A 20,655-nucleotide genomic window follows, 5' to 3' on the forward strand; every position below is an offset into this window, starting at 1 on the left:
TTAGTGCTCCATGATCTCTAATACCTTCATGTCAAAATATCCTCCAACTATAACTTCATCTGACTTAATTGCTCTTTAAGATGTTTTTTCCTAAATGTGGCTCTCTCTGTCAAGTATTCCCTGATCATCCACATTCTGCTGGCTGACTTTGGTATCTCTTGATCTATGATTACAGTGTACCTTCTCCATAATACAGTATAATATCCCCATAATAACTACACTGTATTTTAATGAATACTTGTTGTATTTTTCTCTCTACTAGATTACTGGCAATCTGAGGCAGTGTCTTATGACAGAAGTAGCAGCAAAAAGACGTGATATTTATGCAGTTCATATGAAGTGCGAGGCATTGTATCAGACACTTTACATATATTATCTCTTCTAATGCAAGCAATAATTAGTGTTAGTGTATACTGAACATATTATTTGTTCATTTGAACATATTGTTTTGGACACTTAACATTGATTTCTCACAAAAGTATGTTATATATATCATTATTCCCATTCCATGGGTGAAAAACTAAAGGTCAGAGATGATAAATGGCTTAATCAAGGCCCAGAACTAGCAAATAGCACAGCAACAATTCAAATCCAAAGGGAATACTCATTCTTTATTAGGCCACATACCTATGGAAATGCTGTTTATGTCAATATCTGTTGAACCAGTGAATTTATTTCTATTTACTAAGCCTGATATTTGAGGTCATCTATAAGCTAGTGTTATCACCTATTCAATTCAAATATCCAAAGACTCTTCCAGCAATCCAAAATAATCTTTTTATACTCCCCAGCTCATCCTGTTCATCTCTTCACACTTGGCACACCCAACTTGAAGGATGGCACTTTTCTTCCCTGACTATACAAATAAGCCCCCAAATCCCAGGTTTATCTTAGAACTTAAGTTAGAGAAGTCTAGCCAACTTCTAACTTCAAGATCACTATCTGTATGGTAAATCTTGGTACATCTTTAGCATGCAATCAAGCAATAGATTGTATAGGAAGAAATCAGGGCCTACACTTCAGCTTTAGAGCCCAACTGCCTTAGTTCAAGTACCAGGTCTACCTTTCACTGGCTACATGAGTTTGGGTCAGGGCTTGTTTCAATTTCCTTATCTGTGAAATGAGGATAACAAGAGTACATAACCTCACAGACTTGCTTTAAAAATTAAGTCAGAAAATTCACTTCTGTCATTAGCATAGCTTCTGCTTCATTTTAAGGACTCAATACTTGATATTATCATCTAATTAGACAAGAGATTATCAATACTAAAAGGAACTAAGTCCTTGATTTAGAAACAGAGAAACAGACCAGGAACAGGATAGCTATTGATTCAAAGTCACACTGTTTAACTAAGAATCACATACAAGTAAGTCTTCATGACTTCCAACTGCAAACAATTATTTATTAGCTGTTTATACCCAACAAATATGTGAAACTTCAAGGTATGAACACTTAATCTTCTTTTATATTCTTCACTGTTCCTAACCAAGTGTCATTAAAAATTCTCCAAGTAATGGACTGAAGAGTTTTTGGAAGAGCATAATTTTTAGTTAAGCCTTAACATGCAACGGTATATTTTCCTGCCATTGCGTCAGCTTCTTTTGAGATGGAGACTAGAGCTACATAGTAGCAGCAGTATATTCAGAAAGGAGGAGAAAGGAGGAGGAAATGAGGAAAGAGAGGCCCATTATGAATAATCCTAGAAATAGAATCACCAGACTTGCAAATTCCAAGCATCTGGGGAAGGAATCAGACTTGTTATAGGAAATGGCTATTTACTGAGGGATGGAGGGACTTTGTTTCCCTAATCCAGAGCCTTCTACGCCTTATGTTTCTAGGTTTCAAAGAAAATGCAAATTGGGAAGAGAATAAAATCATTTATTTTTGTCAAAATATCTCATCTAATCCAAGACAAGCTTTTCCCAGACTTACAGACCATGGTGAACAGTTTCCTCTCTAAAGTCCAATGACACAGGGTCTGAAGAATCCCTCAGAATTGTATAATCCAAATTTGTAACTCTTATTTTATGGTACTGCCATAACCAAAGTTAGGAAGAAGTGAAGTTTACCATCCTATACCTGTGCATCATTTCTACTTTTCTCTCATTATTTGTCATCCCTACAAGGGCTCTCATGTCATATGCCACCCTGTGGCCCAAAGCTTCACCAGAAGACTGTATTCTACCCTAGTCAGTTTGCCAAAGCCCAACATTCATTATTTTCCCTCAAAATTCTGATTCTCTTAATGTGAGAATGATAACCATACTGTGAGATTCTTGACAGTAGGGCCTTGTCTTATGCATATGTTTCTCCTAAAATAGCAAGAAGAATGCATATAGTAGAAAATCAATACATATTCGGTAGGTATGGAGATGGACAGAAAAATGAACAAATTCACTAAATGTGAGAAAGGAAGAATCTATACAAATTAATTTATGTTATAGTCAATAGAGTAGCTCTTTCATTTGTCCTTTCATTTTAGTAGGATTTTTTTCTCCCTAAATGCAATTCTGCTAGAGAAGATGATAGCGCAAGTATCTTTTTTCCTCATTTCTTTTAGAAATACTCTTTAAACAGCCACATAATTCACATATTTGGTAAGGATCGGATGTATGATGTGCAAGTATCTGACTGTTGTCTTCTAACACGTAAATTGGGAGTGGGTATTAGGACCCAGTCTAATTTTGATGAGCTTGTGCTATCCCCCTGCCATTCCCAATGGATACATTAACACAGAAAATAAATAATAATAATATAATTCCAAATGTTAAGGACTGAGGACAAAAGCCTAGTCAGGTAAGAAAGAGAACTTGAGTTCAAAATATCTGATGCAGAACAGGCTTTCACCAGAGCTAATAGAGTAAGCATTATAGGAGAAATTAGAATTGAAAACTTTTTGGGAAAAAAATGAGATATATTAGTCTTAAAAGGATTGCAATGGGAGGATGCAGACTGATACAAAGGAACTTTGTATCCTAAATGTGAAGACTTGAATTTGAATTCTGTTTCAATGAATAATTAATTGTTCTAGAGCCATGGGGCATTCATTTCATCACTCTAAATCTTTTACGTCCTCTACAAAAGGAGGAAGCCAACTGCAAAGTGCTGAAATTGTTCATTTTAATGAGAAGGAAGCATCATTCCCACTAAAGAAACATGATTACTAGAGATGATAATCAGAACCCAGTGTGAACAGTCATTCTTTCTTCTGCCACCACAGAGGGGAGAACCAGGGGACCAGGTAAACTCCTTCCTTGCAGCTCAGACCAGGCCTGCTTTCATCAATTCTCTGCTGCCCTTGGGATTTTTCAATACCCCGAGTTTTGAGGAGACCAGTGATTCACCCTTTTTCTACAGCCAGCCAACAGATCACACAGTGACCGTGGCTTTGAGGTGACATGAGCAGTTGTTCAAAGTCAGAGCTGTTTCAATTTATCTCTTCCTTTTCAATTTAAGCTTCTTTCCAAAGGAGCTATAAACTATTCTAGTTGAAGCTATTTCCTTTCATCACGGCTCCCTCAGATGAAAGACAAGGCAAACATCAGCCAGTAGGACAATGGTATTTGGGTGCTTTCCTTGCTTTCTTGTTGCAAAAGAATGATCAAATTCTGATCTGAAGACCATTTGACAAGACACTTCAGGTTGGCCTCTTATAGTCTTAATATTTATGTTGTAAAAATCTCTAGCACAGCATTATCCAATAGAAATATAATGTTAAGTCACAAATGTGAACCTCATATTAAATTTTCTAGAATCCACATGACAAGAAAAGACAGGTGAAATTAATTAGCATATTACATTTAATACAATATATACACAATATTATCAATTCAAAATGCAATCAATATGAAATTATTTGTGAGATTTTTTTCCCTAAGTCTACAAAATCAATGTGTATTTCATACAGCATATCTCAATTCAGACTAGCTATTATTCAAATGTTCAGTAGATGCATGTAGCTAGTGGTTACTGTTTTGGATGGTGCAGTTCTAGGCCTTGGCTGCCTTTGCTTGTTCAATATGTATTTTTACCAATAGAGTATAAAGAGGCTTTTTCTAGGAGTAATAAAACATTAACACAGAATGGGCTATCAAAAAATGCTGTGTTGAAGATGAAAACACATGTTAATAATTTGTTTTAAAACATCATGATTTCTTAAATTATTTTGGAGGAGAGGATGGGAAGTAATGCTGGACAGGGATTGTCCTACAAAGGAATGAAGAGAAGAGTCCATTATAGAGATGATGATTCTAAATGTAAATAATAATTTCTTAAGTATATATGATCTAATAGGATAGGTAGATGTTTCCAGAGATATTTATATGTCAATATGTAATTCCCAAATAAGAGAAAACAATTAGCATATTTTATAGAAATATAAGGGACAAATTCTATCTCTTGAAAGTTGAAACACTATAAAGATTGCTAATGTTCATGGTTAGAATGAAGGGGAAAGGAGCCTACACTCTCCATATGATACTAGAGGTAAAACAGATATATTTATGACAAAAACTTGTCAAATATCCTTAAAAATTCTTTCAACACAATCATTTTAATTCCATATAGTGAGGAAATTACTAGACAAGGAAATAAAAATGAACATAAAGGATGCCTGAGACTACTGAAAACTTGGGAACATCTTAAGTAGCCACTAAGAAAGCGATAATTAAATATATTGTAGATATGCACATATACACTGAATAGAATATTATGCAGCCATTAAAATGTCAATGTAATTTTATATTTATTGAAATGTATATGTTTATTATTAAACGGAAAAAGTCAGGTTTTGGAACAATATGTAAAAGACATCGTTTAAAATACACACAAGTGGGGATACTTAAATTCTGTTTTGTACTTTTGGGGAAATAACCTTATTTTAATGAGCATACAATCTTTAATCAGAACAAACAATAAATCTCTGTATTTTGAAAAAAGCACTATATCCTGGGAACTTTCTGAATAACAAAAAGAAAAAAAAATTAAAGATAAAAGAGGATAGGCTGTAGTGGTTAGGAAAGGCTTCTTTAATGAGAAGAGCAATGACATAAGAGAATATAAGGAGAATATTTTTCATCAAAAGTACATTTTTCTATAACCCATTTATCTCTAAAGTGATTTAGCTGCAAGTCCTTGATCTTCCTTTACTTGAAATGTAGGAGAAAAAAGCCACATCAAAGCCACAGCCCCAAAATGGGCTGTAAAATGAGTTCCTATTGGGCAAGTTTAAAGATTACAACCTTCACCTGGCCATGCACTCAAGTTTACCTGGGGGAAGAATAAAAGTGTTGAACTGGGAAATAAAATAATAGCAGAGCAATTAAAACATAAAAGCAGCTCAGAGAAAGGTCAACTGAGGATGTGTCACACAAAGGACAAAACACTGGTTAAGTTCTTTCGATGGGGAGAAACAGAACACCAGTCGTCTCTGGGCTCTCTGAGAAGGACCCAGTCTTACTGTACTTTGTAGCATGAATTGTGCCCCATCTCTCCTTTTTTACCCCTTCTCACTTTATATGATCTGCTCCCTTGTGAACTCCCTCAATAGTCTCACACCACCTTGATTCTCTCCCGCTCACTCTCTTCTAGGTGCTGTCTTCCTTAATTCCAAACCATCAAAGGCTTCCCAGACTTTCTGGATAGCCCAGAGGCTACAAGCGTGTGGCCAACAAGTCACACCCTTAAATGTTTGGGGTTTGTCCTTGTTGTTATTTTGTTCCGTATAATGGTTAAAAAATGATTAGTTGGCCACTCTTAAAATGTACACTATTTCACATCAAGCCACAGACCTTCTGCTCCTGATTAATTACACACTGAGCAACACTGAGCTCACATCCATGGGACACAAAATATCCTAGAACCAAATTCCACCTGCCCATTATCAATGAGAGTAGAGTCCTTGATGATTTGCTTCTGGCTCACCTTCTCTTCCCTTTCTCTTTTCCTCCCTTTGTTTTCTTCACCATTTATATTACCTACTTTGTCACTGCAGGGACAGAATCTAACAGCCTTTCATGATGTAACTTAGGGCCCTTTCCAACAAAGCCTAGCCTACTTTCCTAGAATTATTTCCCATTTCACTCCTTCTTCCACTGATCTCTTCTCTGGGTGCCCTCATGTGTTTTTCTCTTTTCCAAGCCCCATATCCTGCTTTCCTGTTTTCCCACCCACCTGCAAGTCAACTCTTCCTTCTCTAGATTTGGTTAGAAATTAGCATTCATATCTTCCACTTGGCAATCACGAATTACCATATGCTCACTTTCTGACACTTGCATAAGTCCTTTCCCAGTAACTCCACATTCTCCAGAGAACAGAGTATAATGCTCAAAAAAATTTTTGATTGATTGATCGGTAGACAAATTGGGCAATCTCTGTCTACCTTTTTCATCTAGACTAGTTTCAGCCACATATCAACCATAAGGCAGAGAACAGTCAAACACAGAAAGCACAATCTTGATGATGGATGGGTTGACTGGACAGTTGCCAGAAAGTCACTAAAGTGACACCCCATAAATAGCTTCCTAATGCAAGAAAGATTGCTTTGATAATTGCCAAAGCTCTTTTCAAATAAATGAGTGCTATGATTACAAAAGAGTTTTGCTTATTACATTTTCCCATTGAACCTATAAAACAGAGCTTAGTTCCGGGGCCAATTTGTAATTTTAAGTTTTTTCAAGCTCCTTTGCTTGCTGAAGAGTATTTCTCATGACTTGTGCTTTCAACAGAGACAGGCTCTTTCCCTGAGAAACAGACACATCAATTTTATCTTGTACACATCAGTGGTAAGTAAAGCCTTTATAGTTCTGATTTGTATCTCAGTGATCACGTGTTATCCATTGAACTTCACTAAACTATACTCTGCTTGTTCACCTGGTAACTAGGGTTTATATACCTGGTATCTGGATCATTCCTTGAACAGTTCCTTGCTAGGCTCTGAGTCCAGGAAAAGGAAACCTAGGTTAAGATATAGGATCAGAGAGAGGTTAACTAATTAATTTTCCTTGGACATAATTAGCAAGAGGCATCTCCTGGGCTAAAATTCAGTCCCATTCTTTCTTAAAAGTACTTCTACTGCATTATAATGTCAAAAGACTCTGGAGGTTATTAAGTAAGCCACTTTAACCAGGAATTTTCTGAAATATCTAATATTTGCATCAATTCTAGGATAGCCTACTTCAGAAATCAGCAACCTAAAGTACATGGGTCAAATCTGGCCCGCCACTTTTTTTAATAAGTAAAATTTTATTGGTACACAGCCATGCTCATTAGCTATATTATATACTAGCAATTTCCAAAAAAAGTAGAGTTGCTTGTCATCTTGGTTAAATGAATGAATTATGAATTTTTCCAAAGGCAGATAACTCCCTTTACAAAGCATCAAGGCCCATCTGATAAACGAGTGAATGAACAAATGAATGAATAAATAAACAAACTCCTTTAAAAATTAACTTGGAGTACATAGCTCTGGAGCAATTGATGCTGGTCTTACCAAGGTCACAGAGTTGGAAATTAAATCCAAGAACTTGGAGTTTTGGTGGGAGTTTCTACTCTTTAGGCTAACTCAGTTGCTGTTTTAGTGATTAAATGTGAAGCCTTTGGCATCCAGACTATTTTATCTACTCATCTTTGGTTTACTATGAACCTTAGTGGGAAGGTGTGATCAAATGCAAGCCTGAGGACCTAGTGAATCACATGGATTTGATGCCTATGCAGAGACATGGCCACACATCACTCCCCAGAGACTACTTCTAGTGGTCCTTGCCCATCTTGGAGGCTTCTGCTCCTCTCATTCTCATTGAACTGATAATGAAGGAACAGTGAAAAAAGGTTGACAGCTCTCTGACCTTTAGTTAACTGAACAACAGATCCTGCAGCTTCCAGTTGCATCAGGAAAAGGAAATGAAAGAGATACATCACACCAATAAACATTTTCTGATCTAACCATCAAGTAAGTCGTATATGTGATTATGGAATTCTTTGGGGGTGGGGATAAAAGAAATAGATGCAGCATCCAATAAGAGTGGTTTAAAATTTTACATTTGTACCAGAGAGGGTTATGACACACCACATTAAGACTATTATAACTGATAGGCAGCCATAATGTCTACTTTGGAAGTCCTGCCATACTGTGGTATAAATTTAAATTAGCATAATACCTCATGCCAAATAGGTATTTTAAATGAACAATTATAATGATAATTTTGAAGACTCCAAAAATTGAGGCACTGGGTAGCTTATTTTGCTAAGCATCCAACTCTTGATTTCAGCTTAGGTCATGATCTCAGGGTTGTGAAATTAAGCCTTATGTCAGGCTCCACACTCAGGAGTCTGCTTGAGATCCTCTCTCCCCCACGCCCCCTCCTCTCAACTCTCATGCTCTCTCTGACTGACTGACTGAATGAATGAATGAATGAATAAAATCTTTTAAAAAATACTCTAAAAGGATGCTATCAACCCAAGCTACTACCATAGTGGTACTTGAGTCCATTTCAGCTAACATTAATTTTATTTTTCATTGGGTAGGAGCAACCTGAACACAGCTGTTTATACAGGAAATATTATATTCACTAATGACAGTCTCTTAAGCTCCTGATGATGCTACTCATCAATGTGGACTGTTTAAATATTTCTCTGATACGAGGCTTTACTTTCCCTTGTTGGAATTTTGTGTAACAAACATGCATTGCTCTCCAATGTTGGTATTTTATATAACACGTGTGTTAAGAGCCTATTATATGCAGAACACTGTGATATAATTAGAGTGAGACTGACAACTACTTAGCCCCTTCACTCAAAAGGTTCCCAGTCCAGTGAGAGGAAAAAGGACCTGGAGGGATGATCTGTCCACTAGGGTCTCATTTCTTAGTATTCACATTGGCAAGGAATTTGAAATGTTTGGAAGGAAGCAAGGCAAGGAGGCATCATGGCAAGGTAAGCTAGGTAATGGGACTAGGCATAATTTCTTTTCAAATCATAGTTTGTGCTTTGCAATTACCCGTCATAACCCTTTTTGCATGAGATTCCCTAGATTCACAACCAGGCCACATAAAAATAGAATCTCTAGTAGGGCATCTTGGAATCTGCATTTTAACAAATGCCACAAGAGATCTTTGAGCACATTCAAACTTTAGAACCAATCATACCACTATTTTCTGACTCCTCAGCCAGAAACCACAGGTCATTTTACATGTATTATCAACATCCTTTAAATCAGTGGGCAGTTAACACTGTGTATTTCAGAGTCAGCTGGTAGGGTTGAGAGGCGAGTGACTAAAATGCAGACTCCTGGGTTCTGCTTCTGAAAGTCTGATTATATTGCTCTAGGGTGGAGCTTCTAACACAAGTAACTTTCTAATCGCATCTTGAGAAATGTGCCGTAAATCAAACTGATCAGTAAGTCTCATTGCCTCTACATTCTTAATATCTATAATTCTTTTTAAATCTTCTCTCCCGACCTACATTTACAGCATAAGACTACTCTTGTTGCCTACTAAAACTTCTGAAAAAGCCTGCTAATTATTCTCCCTGTCTTCAGTCTTACCTGCTTCCAATAACTTGTTTAAGCTGTTTTAAAAATGAAGTACCTCAAATATGCATAAGTAAGCATGTCTCTCCCTGGCTTACATTTCACCTTTGATTCTCCATGCCTATAGAATAAAGTCCTACTCTTTATTTTTATGCCTGGCATACAAGCCCCTCATGATCTGGCTTCTGTTCTTTTTCTTATTCTACTCAGTTTGGTAATTACCCTCCTCACTTCACTCTCTGCTCCAAGCATCATAAATTACACGTAGTATAAGGAATCATACTCATAGCTCTGTGTTCCTGTCTTATTATACCATTGTGAAATTATACTTGTATATGATGACTTAATGAAGGTCAGTCTCTGTGCTCTTCAGTAATCCGCATGAGGGTAGGGCCACATTTCATTGAACCTAGTGTCTAACACATTCTCTGAGCTTATATAATCACTCTTAAAATTTTTGTTACATAAATAAACTCAGTTTCAAGGCTTCATATCTAAAAATATGTTAATTCTCCTACTTAGAAGAACTTCCTCTTTCTGTATCCCTTTGCCTTCTTCCCATCATCAAATCATTCAAATACTAGTTAAAGTGTTCTGAGCATATTCCTTCCTTGCTTACTTTCCATTTTTTGAGAATCTACTCAGCCATATCATATCCCTTGATGTGCCTAAAGCAGAGTGTATTGCTTCTACCTGTTAAGCTCTTTACATACTTCTCTAATTGTACTGAACCCATTATATTAGCCAGAATGTCTATCTCTGCTATGACATAATGAAACACTAGAAAGCAGCGACTCTATTTTTTTTGTATTTTTTAAATTGGAGTTCGATTTGTCAACATATACCATAACTCTCAGTGCTCATCCCGTCAAGTGCCCCCTCAGTGCCCGTCACCCAGTCACCCCATCCCCCCGCCCACCTCCCCTTCCGCTACCCCTTGTTCATTTCCCAGAGTTAGGAGTCTTTCATGTTCTGTGTTCCTCTCTGGTATTTCCCACTCAATTTCTCTCCTTTTCCCTTTAATCCCTTTCATTATTTTTTATATTCCCCAAATGAATGAAACCATATAACATTTGTCCTTCTCCAATGGACTTACTTCACTCAGCAGGGACTCTATTTTTTTTTATTCCATCTATTTTTTTTTTTTATTCCATTTTGAATTCCCAATAAAAAACATAGCATAGGAAAAGTTGCTCAATAAATATCTATGAACAAATAATCATATAAAAGAACAAGACAGTGAAACAAGTGAATGAATCTATAAATGAATTAGTGATAATAGGCTGGTACAGCAAACTTTTATGTAAGCTTTCCTGAGATCAGTTGTAGTTCAAAACCTCAGAAGTCCAGTCAAACTGGAGAATATGCCAATGTTTGGATTTCTCACAGAGATTACTGGGACTAACCAGCAGCCCCACTGGGCTGGGAACAAAGGTAAAGAAAGGTCAGAAGTTAATATCTTATAGTCAGAGTCTTCTCCAAACACAGATCAGAACATGTCATAGCTGTCATCATAGACTATCAATCACCTCCCAATGCCTAAAGGTAAATGTTCAAACATTTTAACCTGTTATTCTAGGCTGCTTAATATCAAGGTCCAAATTATCGTTTAGCCTTTAATATATATTCCTTCCTCACACATTTGTTGCTCCTATAAAGACCACAAGGTAATCTACCTAGAAATACTTTTCCATATTTTAGCTCATGCTTCTCCTTCAGTTGGCATTATCCCATTACATTACTATTAAAATGTCACTGACTGTATTCCCTAGCTATGCCTTTATTCCCATGATTTGTTTATTCCATAACTGGAGGCCTGTATTTCCTACTCCCATTTACCCATTTTGTCCATCTTCCCACTCCCTCTACTTTAACAACCATCAGATTTCATATGATTTCACTCATAAATGGAATCTGGCTAAACTTTTATGAGCCATGCTTTCTTACCTAGGAAATGAGATAATATCACTATGTTACAGGGATGTGAGGATTTAAAGGAAAAAATGTATTTACAGTGCCAAAATTTAATCACCTTTCCTACATGCCCCATCTAGGTGGTCATCCATTAGATGCTACTGAGGAAATGGGGAATATCCATTGTGCCTCAAATCACTCAGTGTCAAAGCTAGGAAGAACTTTGGAGTCACTCTAAAGTCAATCCTCACCTTAAATGACTCCTCACAGTAAATGAATCTAAGTTTCCTGACTAGTAGTCCTCTGCTCTAATTTTATCTCACCACCATGCCAGCTCCACACTCTACCTTCCTTTCACTGGATACCGCCTCTTGATTTGTATGTCTCTGTGATCCATAGTCATGTCAGTCCCTCTAAAATATTTTCTGGGAAAAGATTAATAATTAAATACTTGATGAAATCCTAGGTGTTATATATTCCTTCTTTCATCATTTACTGCCAACTTGCCATCACCACGTTGCTTTCTGGCTACTCCCTCCCCAGGATAGAGGCAAGTTGTTTTAGAAGGAAATACTGAAAACATGTCTAGGAGCTGAAGGGAAATAATAAGGCCCTCTTTGGCCCCTTGTTTTTTTTTCTTCTCCATTCCTTAGGCAGCAAGCAAAAAGAAATTCTACAGATTATCCAGTAAACAGCACAGGGTTTTCTTCCTCTTCTTCAAGATCATTGCTAATTTTTCCCTTTGGAAAAGGGAATTTTTTAAATGATAGTAAAGGAAGCTAGCTTGCTTGCTTGCTTCCTTCCACAACTGAGAAATGCATAGTTTAGACTACTGAGATTCGAAGTACACGCTACTTCAGAAGTTAGAACCACAGACTGGTTCAGGAGAACCTGAATTCATAAAAGTAGGATACAGAAAACACAGTGAAATTAAACAAAAAATTTTTTTTAATTGTCCACTTCTCAGGTCCCAGAGATGCTTTTCTAAGTCTAGCACAGTAATTGAGACAAAACATAGGAGCTCAAGAGACTGAATTTCAAACTAGGACTCTGCAAAGGCTTCAGGGATAAAGTTAGAGTGAGTATTCAAACACAGTGGGTAGGTAGAAGTCATCACTTTGACAGCTTGGTTGACCTGAAATACACTTTGAGGGGCTTCTCCCTCCCCTTTCCAGTAGTACCTCTTCTTGAATCGAGCCCTGCTGAGACCTGGGGATGCTAATTATGTCACATTATATCTGCATGAATGTGGGAACAATGGAAACAGAAACGTTCAGATAAATTACATGATGTTTGAAAGTTTTAACAAAGACTCCAAGACAAAGAGACAGGAAACTCAAGTTCATATTCTGGTTCTACCACCAATGGACCTTATGACTTGGAGCACTTTTTTCCTCTTGCTTATCCTCAGCTTTCATATCTGTAAAATGAACAGATTAATGGTTCTCAATCCCAGATGGATGTAGATTGAAATTACACAGCAGCAGCAGCAGCAGTAGTAGTAGTAGTAGTTTCGCAACAAACACAGAAGCAAACAAAAAAGAAAGCAAAAACAGTGACTGGCCTCACGCGAGATCAATTAAATTTGAATCCTAGAGATAAAGTTGAAGCATCAGAATTTTTAAAAGCTTCCTAGATACAGGCAGGCTTGAAAACCAGGTGGGGTGAATCATCAATCCCCAAAACTTGGAAAAGTCAAATGAGGAGCTTTACAAAAGCTTAATGTGTTATGATTCCACACCAATTCAGAAATTATAATGAGAATGAAGAATTTACATTTTTTATGTGTTCCCTGTGTGTGTGTGGGGGGGAGGGGGTTATGGACAACAAAATGTGAACATACTTGGCTAGTCTTTGACGACACTTTAAGCTTTTACAGGTCATCATTTTGTGGCCTCCTTAACGGTGGGGCAAGATCACAATGAACATAAAGAAATTAAAGTATCAATGGCCAGGATTCTATTTGATCTCAAAGCAATAGTGTTTGAAATGAGGTGGTTGAGAACCAGTGAGAAGTGAATATGTGAATCTGTGTTCTGTAAGCCAAAGTAAATAGTAGTTAAAAAATAAAACTGGATTTATATCACCTGGTTTAGATATAGATTTACTATTTAATAGTTTAGCAATCTTGGGTACTTAAAAAACATCCAAGTCACATTTTTGTCATCTATTAAACATAAATAATAAACAACTATCAAAATATGAGAGAATGCAAGTAAAACATTTAGTGCACTGGCAGTGCCTTGCATAAGCTCAATACCCAGTAAATGAAACTAATTATCACTATTAACATCCATATACCTACATGAACCAGGTTTTCTCTTCCTCTGTGTATTTCTAGATGGCCATGCTTCAAGAAGTCAGATGAAGGCCTACCTCCTCCAACAACAAAGATTCATGATGGCTCTAGTATTCATCTCTTTTCATTTCTAAACTACAACAGCATTGATGGCAACAATGGACTTCCAATATTTCTATATCATGTTTTATTCCTGTTCAATGTTCTATATGATGAGGGAGCAGGAGGCAGGCTAAGGGCAAAAGCACAAGCTAATACCACAGGAGCCCCCTCACCCAGGTGGGATATATGTGACATTCTTTATGCACTCCTGGCTTCCCTAGAAAAAAAGGAAAGGGAAAAACAAATGGTTAACTGATAGAAATCACAGTCATGCAAAATATGAATCTCCATCAGTTTGCAACTGTCTTAATAATTTACAAGAAAATAGTAATCTCCTATAGAGTCAATTTCCTGAAACCATAACATCACCCTCCCCTGCATAGGACAGAAAAATCTTATATAATCAGTCACTCCTCACAACCCAAGGGCAGCTCTTTTTGCCCATGGGTCCTGTCCCTGTGCTTTCATAAAACCACCTTTTTGCTCCAAAGACATCTCACGAATTATTTCTTGGTAGTCATCTCCAGTTCCCAAAACTCCAAACCACATCACATACATGTACAGTGATACATGGACTGACATTTCTACTGGAATTATATACTTCCGAAAATCCCTTGACTTAATTTATTTGGAGATGACAGAATGGGAATGGAGAAAGAAAACAACCAGGTATTATAAAAGATGGCCAGCTTTGCTCAAAGTCTTGTATATTCCTTGCCAGAATTAAATTCTTTGACAAAGTATCCCTCTTCCAACCTCAGATTACTCAAATATATATTTGAATGACTTCACTCCTAGTTTCAAATGTGGAGTATAAGTTAGGTTGGGCCAATTAACATGTATAATTTCCCTGCAGTAATGATGTGTTTAGAAATAAATATATGTCCTTAATATACCAAACAGAATAATTTCAAATATAGGCTAGAAATGATAAGAAAGAGGTGATTACTTTCTAATGCAAACCCCAATATGATAGAAAGCTGGTTAGCAGCAATCGACACTGTAGGACAAGTCTCTCCAACAATGTGTTAGAGAAGAAACTAAAGTTGCTTAGAGATGGTATTTGTGACAACACAGAATATCTGAATCTAGTAGTAGCTAAGGTCATTATACCAAGAATCTTTCAGACATGCATTGTAATAAACCTTCACTTTCCTTTGACTTTAATCAGTTTGAGTCAACTTTCTATTATTAACCACTGGTGGGTAAGTTTCTGACTAACATAGGCAGGAAGAAGTTTCTAGACAAAAATATGATGTTAGGTCATCATAATTCAATTGTGTTATCACTCTCTAGATGTCTCACCTAAGGAAAGAAGAAAGGCAGTAGCATATGTAATATGCCAATGATGTGCCAGGGTTTCTGTGAATCTTTATTCACATTATTTCATTAAATACTTAAAATTATTTTTACAACAGAGGTATTTATCCTTCTCATTTTGCAGAAGAACTAAGCCTCTAAGTTCAGAAGACCTTCTTAAGGAGGTGAGCTCCATAATGGCAGAATAAGAACCTCTGAATAGAAAAAAAAAAAAAAAAAGAACTTCTGAATAATCTGCCCCTTCATAAAGCCAATGAAGACTTCGGCAAAAACTGTCAAAAATCAGATTCAGAACTCTGAAAATTAACTAAAGGCATGCAAAGATTTGACGAGTTTTCATACAAGGAAATGGCTGAATATTGGAAAGAACAGCAAGCTTCATGACATTTTAGCATGCCCTATCCCATGACATTTTCCCAGAACCATGGTAGCCTGGAAAATTATTGTAGCTATGAGTATGAGCAACATAGAAGTCACTGGAAGAGCCAAAATGGATTTGAAGATCCCTAAAAGACTCATCCCCAGAAATTTTTGTTCCTATTTGACCTGTCTGGCAGCTATTATACTGAAAAGTTCTGTTCTCAGGGCTTGTATTTATTTTACCTCACTCAGGTAAACATTACTTTGTTTTCAACATTAATCTGTGAGTAGGACCCTCAACACAATCAGTTACAATTATTTAACAATGCAACTCCCTGAAGTGGCCTTACCACCATGTTTAACAAGAGACTGCCTAGAAAGCTTAAAGGTAAAAATGAGCAATAACATGTCCATAGAGGACTTTGTAAGGCCATGAAATTCTCCTAGGAATCTAGGAGGTCATACACAAGCACAGAGCCATGGACATGCCAAGGAAAAACTTGATAAGGCCCTTTAGCTGATTTTGAGGCATTTCCTAGCAGTATGTGAATGTTAAGTCTGAGTTGTAAATTACCTGCTGGAGTGTAATGTATACTCCTACAGGTAAAACACCTCAGCAAAGACCAGATAATTCATTTGTTTGAAGCAATTAGGAAGTATCTATCTACTAAGCTAACTGAGCAGAGATACTTCAGGGATCACATATGGCAAAGAGTATATACATTAAAGAATTTGTCCAGAGATCACTAGGTAAAAAAGCAGCAATAATAACCAACCCTGAGGAAGGAGAAAATTTAATTTCCAGCATTACCATATTATTTAAAATGTCTAATTTTCAGCACAAAATTAAGAGACAAACCAAGAAACAGGAAAGTATAACATATAGGAAATGTGAAAGGAGTCAGTAGTTACAAATTGTTAAAAAAAATTCTGGAGCTGAAAGATAATAGAAATGAAAAATCCACTAAAGTTGCCAAACAGCATATCTGAAATGGTAGAACAAAGAATCACTGAAGTAGAAGACAGATAAGTTGAATTTATCCAGTCTGAAGAAAGAAAGAAAAAAGAACAAAGAAAAATGAGTGGAACGTGGAATAATGAGAAAATTAGAAGGAGAGAAAGGGTAATTTTCCAAATTTGATTTAAAACTATTAATGTACACTTTTAAGAAGTTTAATGAATTCCAAAAAGGATAAATTTAAAGGGATCCATACATAGAGACACTATAGTAAAATTTTTAAAACTCAAAAACATAGAGAATCATGAAATCAGCAAAAGAAACACGACTCATCACCTACAAGTGATCCTCAATAAGATTAACAACTGTCTTCTCATCAAAATCCATTAATGCCAGAAGGCAATAAAATGACATTCAAAGTGCTAAAATAAAAACATCACCAACCAAGAATTCTATATATGGTCCAACTATTGTTTATTTTATTTTTTTTAAGATTTTATTTATTTATTCATGAGAGATGCAGAGAGAGAGGCAGAGACATAGGCAGAGGGAGAAGCAGGCTTCATGCATGAAGCCTGATGTGGAACTTGATCCTGGACTCCAGGATCACGCCCTGAGTCAAAGGCAGATATTCAACTGCTGAGCCACCCAGGCGTCCCACTAACTATCCTTTAAAAGAAAAGGAGAAATTATGACATTTCCAGAAAAGACAAAATCAGAGAATTTATTGCTAGTCGACCTGTTCAAAAACACATACTAAAAACTTCCTTCAGGGTGAAATACAAGCAGACTAGACAGTTACTTGAATGTTCATGAAATAATAGGGACTGGTAAAGGTAAATATAAAAGACAGTGAAAATATATTTTTGTTTGTTACTCTTTTCCTATCTCATCTAAAAGACAATAGTATAAAACAATAATTAAAAAGCTGCATTGTTCGCCTTCTAATAAATAGATGTAATTGTATGACAGAAATATAAAAGATGGAAGAGGAAATGGAGAAAAGTTTTTGTGTGCAACTAATTTTGTATGAACTCAAACTATTGAAGATTTTAATTGCTCCAAGGCAGCCACTAAAAAAATAATTAAAATATTTATGAAAAATGAAATAGGGAAATTAAAATGATATGCTACAAAATATCTATTTAATACAACAGGCAGTAATGGAGAAATAGAGTAGAAAAAGACATAAGACATAGAAAATAAATATCAAAATGGCAAACATAATTACAGTTACATTAAACTTCAATGGATAAAACACTATAATTAATATACAGACAAAAGAGATTTTAAAAAATTATCCAATACTCTATGTTGTCTTTAAAAGATATTTTAAATTCAAAGACCCAAATTAATTGAAAGCTAGAAGATTTAAAAAGATATAAATTGCAAATTTATATAAATATAAATAAATTTAAATAAATATAAAATGATTGAAATTATACAACATATGTTCTTTGTAATGTATTGAAATTTCAAATTACTAACAGAAGGAAATTTGTTAGGTTCACAAGTTCATGATATTTAAAAAACAAACTTCTAAATAATGTGTCAAAGAAGAAATCACAAAAGAAATTAAATGGCATTTTTAAGATGAATGAAAAGGTAAACATAACATGAAAGACTTAGGCAATAGAGCTAAAGCAGTGCTTAGAGGAGAATTTATAACCATAAATGCCTATTTAAAAAAAAACAAAAACAAACTTGTTACTTTAAAAACATTTCAAGTAAAAGGAAAAGGAAATTGAGTCCACTGCATATAGAAGGAAACAATAAAAAAAATGAGAATAAAATAAATGACACAAAAACACAATAGATAAAATACTGAATCTAAAAGTTTTTTTTTCTTTGCACTTTTAATGAGCGCTGAGTATTGTTATGTCAGTGTTGAATCTCTAAGTTATACAACTGAAACTAATATTATACTATGTGTTAACTGGAATTTAAATTAAAACTTAAAAATTTCTAAAATAATTCTTTGAATAAAAAAAAAAAAGTTGACCAAATTTAGTTAGACGGATCAAGGAGCAGTGGAGAGAGAGAAGGAAAGAAGACCCAGTTTGCTAAAATAAGGAATTGAACAGAGGATAGCACTATCAACTTTTCAGAAATTAACTATACATACAGATCTAGATCTAGATCTAGATACAAATGTATTTTAACTATATTCCATTATACATATATAATGGAATACTATAAATATTGTATGCCAGCAAACTAAACAACTTAATGAAAAGGATAATTTTCTTGAAAGATAAGAACTATTGAAACTCAATCAATAATTAGAAAATATAAATAGACTAATAACAAAGACATTGAGTTAGTAAATACAAAAACTACCCACAAAGAAAAGTCTAGGACCAGATGGCTTCATGGATGAATTCTACCAGATGTTGAAAGAATTAACACAAACCTTACACAAACTCTTCCAAAAATCAGAAGAGGACCGAACATTCTCCACATCATTCCCTGAGACAGTATTGCTCTGATACCAAAGCTAAACAAAGATGTTTCAAAAAAAGAAAGCTACAGAACAATATCCCTTGTGAATATAAATGCACAGATGTTCAACATAATGCTATCAAACTGAACTCAGCTACATATATAAAGGATTATATAGTATAACTAAATGGTATTTATCTTCAGACTGCAGTTTGCTTTAATATACCAAAGTTAACCAATGTAATACAACACACTAAAAGAGTAAAATCACATGATCAACTCAACGCAGAAACAGCATTTGACAAAATCCAACTTTCTTTCATAAGGAATAAAACACAAACCTCAACGACTGTGGAACAGAAAGGCACTTCCTCAGTCTAACAAAAAGTATTATAGTGGGTTGAATGTTGGCACTTGAAATGGTATTTCCACATCCCAATGTCAGAACCTGAACATTTTACCTCATATGGCCAAAACATTAGTATGATCTTAATTGCAAAATATGTAATTAAGTCAAGGATCTTGAGAGGAGATATCCTTGTAATCCTTGTAACATACAGACCCACAGCAAGGAATGTGATATGAAGATGAGGCAGAGATTGGAGCTGTGTGGCCAGAGCCCAGGAATGCCAGGGCAAACACCAGAAGCTGGAAAAGGCAAGGGATCGATTTTCCATTAGAGTCCCGTATGGACTGCAGCTTTATCATATTTTGAACTTTTAGCCTACAGATCAATGGGAGATTATACTTCCATACTTTAAGCTACCACATTTGTGGTAATAGTATCCTCTAGAAACGAATACAGGCATCTGTAAAATCCCCAGATGAAATCATATTTAATGGTGAACATTAAAAATTCTCCTTCTAAGATCAGGAACAAGATAAAAACATCCATTCTTGCCATTTCTATTCAAACCTTAATGGAGATTTTTAACAGAGAATTTAGGGAAAAATAAATAATAGGATCTAGACTAGAAAAAAGGAAGTAAACTATATTTTTCTTTGCAGATGATATGATTTTGCACATATAAAATTCTAAGGAATCAACAAAAAGTATTATTGCTAATATACATGCTTAAAAATGTTTCACAATACAATAGGTATCTATGACAATTAACTATATGTCTTTAAAATAACAATGAATAATCTAAAAATGAAACTGAAAAATCAATTCTATTTACAATGGCATACAAAAAATACAATATTCAGGAATAAATTTAACAAGAGAAGTATAAGATTTTTTACACTAAAGCTATATCACAGTATTAAATAAACATTTTAAAGACCTAAACAAATGGGAAGGCACCTCATGTTCGTGGATCAGAAGACTCAATATGGTTAAGATGGCAATACTCCACAAATCGATCTACATTTCAATGTGATCTCAATGAAAATTTCATCTGCTTTTTTCCTCAGAAATTGACAAGATGACTCTAAAACACATCTGGAAATGCAGAGGACCCTGAAAAGCCAATACAATCTGCCAAAATTTACTACAAAACTAATCAAGACAGCATGGTACTGGGATAAGACCTAACATATAGGTCAATGGAACAGAATTGAGGGTTCACAAATAAAATCTCAAATTATGGTCAACTGATTTTTTACAAGAATGCTAAGACAATTCAATATTAAAAGAGTAGTTTTGAACCCATAATGTTGACATAACTGGATAGCCATCTAGAAAGAAAATGAAATTTCTCATCCCATAGACAAAAATTAACTCAAAATAA

The sequence above is a fragment of the Vulpes lagopus genome, chromosome 3, assembly GCF_018345385.1.
Source record: "Vulpes lagopus strain Blue_001 chromosome 3, ASM1834538v1, whole genome shotgun sequence".
NCBI lineage: Eukaryota > Metazoa > Chordata > Mammalia > Carnivora > Canidae > Vulpes > Vulpes lagopus.